The following is a 10301-nucleotide window of genomic DNA, read 5'->3' as shown; positions in this document are numbered from 1 at the left end:
GTTCATTTTCATTGGTAAAATGTTCGCCAGAGGAACGCCCGTCGCTCAGAGTCTCAAGATGGAATTTAATAACGCGAGTTTAACTCCACTCGCGCGGACCGCACCGCGTTTCCACCATTTCCCCGGCTCTAATAGGCTTATTAGTTTGTTATTCGGAACTCGACACCGCCTGGCTGGGAAGTTTCGTACGACCACCGTGGACACCGCCTATTTAAGCTCCTCTTCATCACGCGCGCGCCTCCGCGTTCTTTCGTTTATTTAAATGCACAGCGAGAACGGAGGCAATTAGTCATTCGGACGCGTCCAACTTTGAGCTCGCGCGTTCGAGATCGCGGGATTATTACTCGTCCGCTGCGAAACACCGCGTAACTCCCGCTGTTCGCCGTACAGCCGGTTAATTAGGTAAAGAACCGAGGAACGGGTGGGATTGTTGGAGCGTTTGGCGCCGTTTCGCGTGCTCAGCGAGGGGAGAGTCATTGAAAACAAGGCTGCGTTTAACGGACCATTGGCAATGCGCGACCCTGGTCTCCCACTTAACCCTAAAAACCCGCGAAATTCTCGTTCAGGTCACGAAGATTGATAGGGGTTGTTTTGGCCCCTTTTCTTTTTTACAGGAGGCAACTGACCAGCCAGCGGGACCGGACGATTCAGGGCGGTGGCTGAAAATCGAGCGAGGGTGGCACACCACGCGACCAGGGACTCCGATTGAATAACCGTGGAAACTTAAACAGGAATTCTGGGTCAAGGTGAGAGAGCTCCTTTCCAGCTGGAATCACGAAATTTCATTCTTCGATCCAGGCATAGCGGTACTGAACTCTCGTCAATTCATTACGGCAAATTTATTCTTTGACGATTAAGAAACGAATAGGCCAAGTAAAAGGCCCTTTTTTTACTAAGAGCATTTTATATTTGGTTCGATAGTACATCTAAGAAGGGAAACAGAATCTAACGTACAGAATGAGTTGTTTCTAACGCGATTATCGAATTTCACGGAAAGTGTGCTGAGAGAAAGTAATGAAAGGGAGTCCTTTTAAATCCGTGGCGTTGAATTGCTAGTGAACGCGATTAGAACGCAGGTCGATGATGGTTGCTTCAGTCGCTGATTCATTTCACGTCACTGAATTCTCTGGGACAGTTCGAACAAGGTGTTGAGACTGTCGCGAGAAATTCTGGCGCGAGAAAATCTCGCAGTTAAATGAGGTAGAAAAAAAGCGAAGACGCGCGCGAAGGGAGCGTGTCGTGGAAATGGTAGAAAGCCCCGGGTCAGACGGCGTGTTGGCGATGGCATTTCCAGCTCGCCTAAGCAGAGGCGGAGTCGTTCCTGAGTTAACTCGGATTAATCCTGAAAGTTCCACGAGGTAACCCTCGAAGGGTTGACCCAGAGCGTCGAGTTCCCGCTCGCGGGATCTCAGGATGGTTATTAGATTTTGATACCGCTGATTTCTGACGAACTTGCATCGTTTTCAATGCCTGTGCGCGGTCGCCATATCGTCACGACACATCCAGAGTAACGCGAACCGTCGAAACGATCCCTCGTTGCAAATGGGGATGGTTCCATCGCTTTGGTTACAAATTGATGAATTTCAAATCCGAATATTCAAATTTCGACTGCTATTTGCACCGCATTCGCGTTAACCGTGCGATAGCAGAGTAAATAGAAGGTTTCGCGATACTCTTGGGCGATAGTTGGAATTGTATTGGTAGATTAAAATGGGGTGCGTCAGATGACAGTGTCTGTGTAATTAATCATAAGTGAGAAATTTTGTTTCATTGATCACGTTGGAGGTTTTGGGAGACGGTTTGTAGACAAGAGACTAGTGGAAGCTGTGGCTCCCTAGGGTCACGATTCTCGCGTGTCATATCTACTGTATATTGGTATATGCACGCGAATCGAGCTGGGGCGAAATTTCAGACCCCGAGATTTCGTTGAACTAATACCCACGGGGCAAGAAATTGCAAACAAGATCTTCTCGTCGCCACCTGGCTTTAATCCTTCGCGTGCAACAGATGAGACGCCGTTGTACTCGCTTCTCTCCTCTGATCCTCTAAGCTGCGTCGAGATAATTATCAGTCGAATAATTAGGAGAACCTCTTTCTCGAAACTTTCCGTAGAGACGAAGCTGGGTTCCGTTCAGCCCCCACGAATTTCGAAGAACGAGGCGCGGTTTCAGTTAGAAACGCAGGAATTACTCGACGAAATAAAATGAACTGCGTTGCAGAGGGGATACGGAAAGTTTCCGGATCGAGCGAGAGAAGGTGGATTTTTTCCGAGCGAGTAGATTCTGATTCCAACAGAATTACACGAGCCGCTGGGTTCTGATCTGGCTAGCGTGATCGTATCCGTTCTCCTTTCCCTCCTTTCTTTTTACCCGTTTAGCGTGAAGAAAAAACGGGTGTTTCACTTTTATTCTCCCTGCACGATCGTTCTGGGAACGAAATTTCCAATTCCCCATCTGCACGCGTGACCGTCTCTTCGAGACGACGTTAGACAGAGGGTAACAAGTCGATACAGTGACCGCTTCTTCGTGTCGAATTTCAAGATCACATTTAATTTCCTTGTCTCGCGTCTACTTAATCAAACCTTCATTTCACTCCTCTGATTCGTAGTTCACACAGAATAAGTTCAGTTTCGTAGTTAGAGTCGAAAAACTTGAATCCCCACACTTAAAAAAATTAATTTTTCTCTCCTTGGTATAACGTTGTTTTATACACCAATATGTTTCATTGCAGTACTTACAGTACCCAATACCACAATTTCAGATAACATCGTCTCAAAAAAATCCATAAAAATAGCAATTTTTCTTCAAACTCTACATCAAGCCCAATTAAAATTACCAGAAGTTCAAACCGCTATATTTTCGAGAATATTAAATCTACACGAATGAAACGGAGCTCGTTAGAAGCGTAAAACCTTCCCCTTTAAAATGACACTCGAATCATCTCGATACGACTTCCGGTTCTCGAGATATCGCCGTGTGAAGAGGAAGGTAATTTCTAATCGTTTACTATGCCCGTCCTCGTCGCACACCTCGCATCTCTCGCTCGCACTCTGTCATTGACCAATCCCAAACGCGCGTCGCGTGCGCTAGTCAATGGATATGCAAAGTACCGTTTCTTTTACTATTACTATTGTAGCCTACGCATTTCTAGGAAATGATGTGGGTCACGACACATTCATGATTTGCCGGCCAAGCGCGTTTTTAGCTAAAAACTTTGAAGCCTCGTATCTCGGGAACCAGTTGAGATATCGAGACGAAACGAAGCGCATTTTAAAGTGCACGTCTTCTACTACATTCTAGATGTATGTTCGTTCAAAAAGTAACTGTTGTTTCGCCTGTTTTCCTGCGTCAAAGTATACAATACTGTCTTAACGTTATTCGAGAGTTTATCATGAATTTTGGCTACATAGATTGTGTCTTTGTGCAAATGTGCAAATGTTCGATACGATGGAAGTAATGAGAAGTTGCGATCTAGAAAAATGAGCGCATGCAAAGCAGTTTTGTTTTCGACCATCGTAGATTGAAAGTCTTGCACCCCGTCGCTGGTCCGTGTCGCTCTCTCGACAGCTGTCCGTCATTAAAACGACGTTAGAGCACCTCAGCCACGGGATGTACGTAGTCACTCGGTCGCTCTCGGGAAATTGCTCGTGGCAGCGCGTTCTACATGGAACACCGTTTCCAGCGCGCGCCACAGCGTTGAAAATAAATGTTTTCCGAAAGCTGTTGTCGCGATACTTACGCGATATTCGATGGTCCTCGTAGGACGATGCGGGCCGATTAGTCGCTGGCAGAGTTTTCCGTCGAACGTGACGAGCGCTCGCCCGTATCCGTCTCTGTTTCCATTTCTTCCTGGTTCTTCCTGGGAATAATTGGACGAATCGGATGAAAGTTTTGAAATACGTCCGCATAAAATTCTATAGTATTGTTTGAAAATAGTACGTTGCGATTTAGGTCATACTAGTAGACAATTTTGTGTTTGAGATTTTCATTTAGCGAGCGATTCACGATTGATCGAGAGAGGTGTGTGTTCATTTATGAGTCGAACGGTGTTTTATCGCGAAACAGCGGTTGATGGGTGCGACGGATACAGAGTAATTACAAACGGTACAGTTGATAACGCTTACGCTCGTATTTGCGTAGTTCGGGAACTTAGTTTGCGCGCAAATTCGAATTCCAGTTTCGTTACGACCCGTCTACCGCGCGACACCTCCCTAATACCCTCAAAGACATCCCCCTCCGCGAAGTCGTGAAATACTCGAGCACGTGGCGCCCAACAGAAGACAAAGATACGTTTCAGCGGGTCGTTCCAGCCAGGACGGCTGATAACGCGCAGGAGTTGGCAACTTTAATCGTAGTCGACGGACATTGCTCCAGTTTCGCGTAGCCGCGTGCGATATCCACTGGACGAGACACGTAGCTACCAAGAAGACGGAATGCAATTTCGATGGGCACTTGGAGCCGCGAAAGCTCGTCAAAAACGGTGGCAGAGATTTCACTTGGAGAGCAACCTCGAGAGCAGCGCTCGAGAGCAGTCGTGGCATGAAAATTGAAAACAGTTCTCAGAAGCAAATGGATAACGAAACGAGCAGTCGAGTGGCTACTCGAATGATCGAAGAATCAGGTGAACGACCAGCTGCGATTTTCCTTCGCTCGTCGATACAGGAAAAGCGTGTCGCGTCACGCTTGACGCGTAATTCCGTCGCTGGGTGGGTGCGTTCCATAGGATTACACGGGGTATGCAAAGTGGCCTCTTACGGCACTCGGAAACGTTCTCCGGCAGCCAGGCCCATTCACGTTGCCTCTGCAGCTGTGTCAAACATTATGCAGGCAAGCAAAAGCCACTTGAAATGCAAATGTTTGCAGCGCGGGCGCAATTAAGGCCCTTGTAGAGTGGAAGCGAAGAGCGCGTTCAGTTGTTGGATCGGCACCCGTTGTTGGCGAAAAATATTGCGTTTCACGCAAGGCAACACTCGAGGGGTTCGCTGCTGCGAGGAAGCTGCCCTTTTGCGAGCCTCGCGCGAATCATCCGCGCGTTTCACGCGACGAATTCAATCAGCTTCCACGGATATCTACTTTTGACTAATTTCAATTCAGAAAAAAAAGTGCTCGTTACAAAGCGTTCCTCTGCGGGTTCATCGAAACCCTTAACACGCTCGCCAGGAGTTCCCGATTGTCTGTAGCGCGGTGCCAATTAGCGTGAAACTGCCTCGAGAACTTCATTTCCACGAAACTATAAAACTAGTTTCGAGGAGCTGAGAAAAGAGCGTCGAACCACCGAGCGAATGCTATAATATTAGCCGGCTACACGCTTTATTGGCAGCGAAGAATCGTCGACAGTTATCTGGGATAACCGAGCAAAATTCGAATCTTTTCTCAATTGTAAAAAAAGCTAACGCTGCCACGATCGATTCTTCATTGGACGTTCGACAAGAGAAACTCGCTCTATCCTTTTAATTAAACTGCTGGGTATCGATTCGCGTTCAAGAAGAAAACGTCAGTTTCCTCCAGCTTCTGCGTATCGCGAGGAGTCAGCCAGTTTCCGCTACCTTCCGCAGCAATTTTCTCTGAAAGCAGAAGAGGAGTATTCCCGGTGTATCTTGACGCAGAGCAAACCATCCTCGACAGACTTGGCCAGGTTTTAATTTTCAATTTTCGCAGGAACAGGAAGCAACAGCCCTCGCTGGTTGCTGCGATAGCAACCTCGCCCCCTCTCGAGGGAGCGATCTTGTCTCGACAATTATTTACGAAGCGGTTACGGGATAGCTGCGATCGAGTCGATTAAATGTTTGAAACGGCGGCTGGTCGTTCGATTTCCGCCTCTTGCTCGAACGAAATAATACGTGTATACGGTGTCTGTTTCCTTTCCGCCATCCAATACCAGGCGTGTTTACCCAGACGTTCAGGGAGGGAAGTTGACGATGCGTCGAGAGCGGTACCTCCACGACATCGTAGACGACATTTCCATGACAAAGAGGGCCGCTTCCGATGGCTCAAGCCGCAAGCACCCGGCTCGAATATAGAAATATACATGCATGCAGTCCGAAAGGGAGCATAGAGACTCGAACTCGATGGCTTTCCGCTACGATATTCATCGAGCGACCATGGCTTCCGTTCACGGGAACTCGGGTGCTGCTGGATGAACTCGTCGAGCGCTTTTATGGTAATCAACGTTATTGGTACTATGCTTCTCGTGAAAGAGATAGATTCTAATTTTATTGGAGTTGGGATTGTACACTTGTCGATAATATTTTTCGTAACTTTCGTAGGTAGTTTCAGAGGGTGAGATAAAAATTCTGGGAGACTTTACTGTCTTTAGGTAATATCGTAAAGTTTGGACCAGTATCGAACTGTTTCTTGACTTTTCATTGTTCTCGTTTCCGGGAACAGGGCGGAGGAATCGCGTCGTAACGATCTCTGTTTCGAGATTTAAAGAATCGCTCGAATTCTATCTTTCTTCGTGGCGATTCGAGCGTGCGCTCTCTCAGTCAACATTTGCCAGCCGGTTGAACGCGAAACTGCATTAGAACGCGAGGAGGACGATGCCCGCTAAGATAAATAGGCGCAATTAAAGGATTTTCCACGGCGTTGTTCCCCAAATCCGCCCCTTAAATTCTGACCTCAAATTCGAATAGGAACGGGAGAGGAAGAATTATCTCGGATTGTCTTGTAAATCCTCGCGGTTACAATTTATGGGGATTTCTTTTATTCCGTTCCGTTGGACGCAGCGATACCAGCGTACACCATGACGAACGTTCTCCAAAAGGATTTGTTCGACGGTGGACTCGCAGGACGATTTATCAAAAGATCGGATTACCCGTGGGGCACGTGTTACAAAACGTTCGAATTTCGCTGGAGAACGCTTCCACGTGGCCATCAACCGTGGAATATGGCCGGGGCGAGGGAAAAAAAGGGCACGAGTTATGTACGATTGTCGTGACCCTCTTGAAATCGTAACGCGGAATCAATGATCCCCCCGTTCGACTGACCAACCGTCTTCCCTCGCGATGGGATCTCGTTCTGCCCTCAGAATAAATTGCCAAGGGCGAAGGGTGGACCAACCGAGTGTAACTGCGAAAATCCTTGGAATAATCGAGAAAAAGGCAGAAAAATATATATATATATTTTTTTTCTTTTCTTTTCATTCAATTGTATTATACGCGATTGTTTGAGTATTATTTCGTAAGGGATAAAATTGACAATGATTCGAAGCAATTTCACGTCGTTCACGAAATGTCTGCGATACTCTTGGCGTCTTTAAACGCCTGCGAAATTGGAAATGTGTACTTGAACCTACCGTCGCAAGGATATCCGAGGCTTCCGATGGAGGAAATTTATACGGAGTGAAATCATGTTGCAGTATCCGTCTGTAGGACTTAACGTGACCATTGTACGAAATCCCAGTATGATCGTGCAGAGGACGGCGATAACCTTCAAGAACGAACATTTCCCAGACATTTCCGACCTCTTCGCCGATGTATTACACCGTTCCCCGTCCGCTAATTCCCAGCAGAGCGCTGGAATAGCTTCGATACCCCGCCAGGGATACGTAATATTCAATGCACCCTTAAAAACGCTATGAAAATAGATTCACCGTGGTCGCGAGCTCTCGAAGTTTCCTGGAGAGCATTGAAAACTATTACCCTCTATTTCGTGCTCGCGTATAGAAGGCTTGAACGTTTGCCAGGAAATTATAATTTCTCGTTCGATAAAGAGCCAGCGTGCGATCTGGAAATTTTTCTTGCTCGTCTCCATCGCACAGTTTGGGCCCCTCTGAATTATTTAAATCGACGAGGTACGCTGTCGACGCGAAACACAGCGGAGATATTCCAGCGCTGCGCGGCTACTGTTCCACGTGTCCACGACTGATCGAAGCCAATTTAATTTAACGCGTGCTCGATGTTTGATCCACTTAATATTAATCGCGATCGCTCGCCAGCTGCCGTTAAAGGCGTCTAACCGCGGCTCGCGCTCCCTCGCGGCGCCGCTTTTAAACCGTTTCATAAATGCGAAATTCTCCTATCAGCGACGGAACGGTACCGATTTATCTCCGCGTCACGGCCCAGTGCTCGCATAAAAATATAAAAAGAGAAAGACGAGAGAGGGACCGTTCGAAGCTCGCCAGCGCACGACACAAAAGGTCCTCCACCGCCGATAGGATTTCTCTTCGCTGTTATTTACTACTTTTTTCTGTCATGCTCGCGTATCGATCGATTCATTACGTACCAACTGGTACGAACTGCGGTCCATATAGATTAAAATCAGTAATATTAATTAAAAGAGCCTATAACCAAGCTCTCTGTCTAGGACACTCTTTCACGATCTACTATTCTCTCTCGATTTTAATTAAATTTCGTTCTAGTGCTTTTCGAACTTATTTATCGAACACGATTTATGTGGAATTTTTTCGATCGTGGTTTTCTCGTAGAGTTTTTCTTTTAACTTCAGCTAACTCGTAGTCGATCGAATTCGATCAATCGTGGGATGGCTTTTTCGTATGAATTTCTTCCGTAATCGTTACGATAATTCGTATCGAGCTTCCAAGAGTGTGGACGGCTCGATAAAAGTATATTCGTTAGCCGGATGAGCTTTAATAAATTTGCTTTCCGTCGCGTGTGCACACTGTGGCGCGATTTTCGAACAGGTCGGGACGATCTGCGACGCGCAGCCGTACAGAATTTACTGCAGGATCGCCGAGCTGCACTACGTGCCCGTTTTCAACTTTATCAGCTTTAAAGGCGGCCTCGAGATGATATCCAGTCCAGAGTAAACATCATGTTTCACGAGTCTAATCGATTTGTCGAATTTAAGTTGTCTCGCTTCCCCGTGAATCAATCGTCTTCGTCTCTGTAGTAATTACTTCGCAGAGTATCTCTTCGTCTCGTCTTGGAAGCATTCAAATGATAGAATATTTGTTCGTAGAATCTACGTGGTCGTAGACGAGCCAATTCTCGACTTACTTTCATTCAAGAGCAGTAGCACTGTCAGCGCGATAGACGAAAGTATTTTCGCAGAAAGCGATAGCAGCGATAGTGACGAATGCGAATTCGAGTCGAGTTTTACGGATCGAACTGTGTCGTCGGTGTATACGCTGTCTGATATCGAAATATTGCAGGTACATGAAACGCTTTGTATTAAAGTATCGTGGAAATTTGAATTTATCTATATTTTAGTGCGCTCTAACTGTTCTAAGAGATTGTGACAGTGGCCCTGGGGCTCCTTTTCGTTATTTATTCGCGAAAACTCCACCCATATACGGACGCGAATTGAAAGACACCGACAGGAAGATGAAGATCTTACTAAAGGGTGAGTTAAAATGTTACTTGCAGAAACAAATTGAAATACTCTCTGTGATATGAACGAGATAATTGACTCGCGTTTGGTTCGAATCTCAGCGAAGCTAATGCTTTTAATTTCGCGAAGAATTCATTTTCTTTCCTCGATGGTCCTTTTTAATCACGATGCAAAGGAGAACAGAAATCCCTTAAACGAGAGAAGGAAACATCGCGACTTCATTTGCTTATATTCGTTCCTCTCGTCTGTTTCTTCATAAATTCCCTAAAGAACAAACATACCAACTTACTATTCGTTCTAAATCATCCCTATTAGCTCCGAGTTGTCCAATAATTTTCTTCTTCGCTACCCTTCGTTCGTAACTTCATTATCTGAAAGGGTAAAATTCGGATCCGAGGGAGTACCGTCGAAATTTTTGCTGGCCATAAATCCGCCAGTTCAATTGCCTAACTCGAAGTGAAAAGAGCCCTGGTCCACGAAGTGCTCAGCAACATCCACTCGGGGGTAGGAAATTCCGGCGATGGCGCACGCAAACAATCGGGGCCCCGCAATCAACACGAAGTGGGCAATCGTTTTTACAGCCAGGTACCATTTTTCTGGCTGTCACAATTACCGGTCGACGCACTGTGAATGGTGGATACGCGAGTCGAAGTAATTGCTCGGACAGAGGTACCATCGGCTATGAAGAGAAGAAGAGGAACGAAGAGAATCGAAGAGAAATCGGAAGATAAAAATGGTAAAGATGACGAAGAAGAGAAGCAAAAACGAGAAATCATATGGATTGTAGACGCAGTGAAAGGAAGAAGAGATTGGGGGGTGGAAGAAGAGTTAAAAGAGGATATGAAGATACAGAAATAAGAGGAAGAGGAAATAGCGGACACAAAGGAAGAGGAATAAGATAAAAATGGAGAAGATGACGAAGAAGAGAAGCAGAAACGAGAAATCACGTGGATTGTAGACGCAGTGAAAGGAAAAAGAAATTGGGGGATGGAAGAAGAGTTAAAAGAGGAT

At 46.2% G+C, this 10301-nt stretch overlaps 1 protein-coding gene across 4 annotated transcripts in view; it reads left to right on the top strand.

Annotated features, from left to right (window-relative positions):
* The first annotated feature begins 618 nt into the window (after positions 1–618).
* LOC143432551 (uncharacterized) overlaps positions 619–10301 on the top strand; it is a 62639-nt gene continuing 52956 nt past the window's right edge. Inside the window, exon 1 of one of the 4 annotated variants that reach the window (XM_076909218.1) lies at positions 619–746. The gene's annotated coding sequence lies outside the window, so the exon portion shown is untranslated. The remainder of the gene's footprint in view (positions 747–10301) is intronic. The other 3 variants (XM_076909215.1, XM_076909217.1, XM_076909214.1) reach the window with 3 other exon arrangements.

Source organism: Xylocopa sonorina, chromosome 1 (assembly GCF_050948175.1).
Source record: "Xylocopa sonorina isolate GNS202 chromosome 1, iyXylSono1_principal, whole genome shotgun sequence".
NCBI classification, from domain to species: Eukaryota; Metazoa; Arthropoda; class Insecta; order Hymenoptera; family Apidae; genus Xylocopa; species Xylocopa sonorina.
Note: the sequence above shows the minus strand (reverse complement) of the source record. Positions and strands in the feature narration are given on the sequence as shown.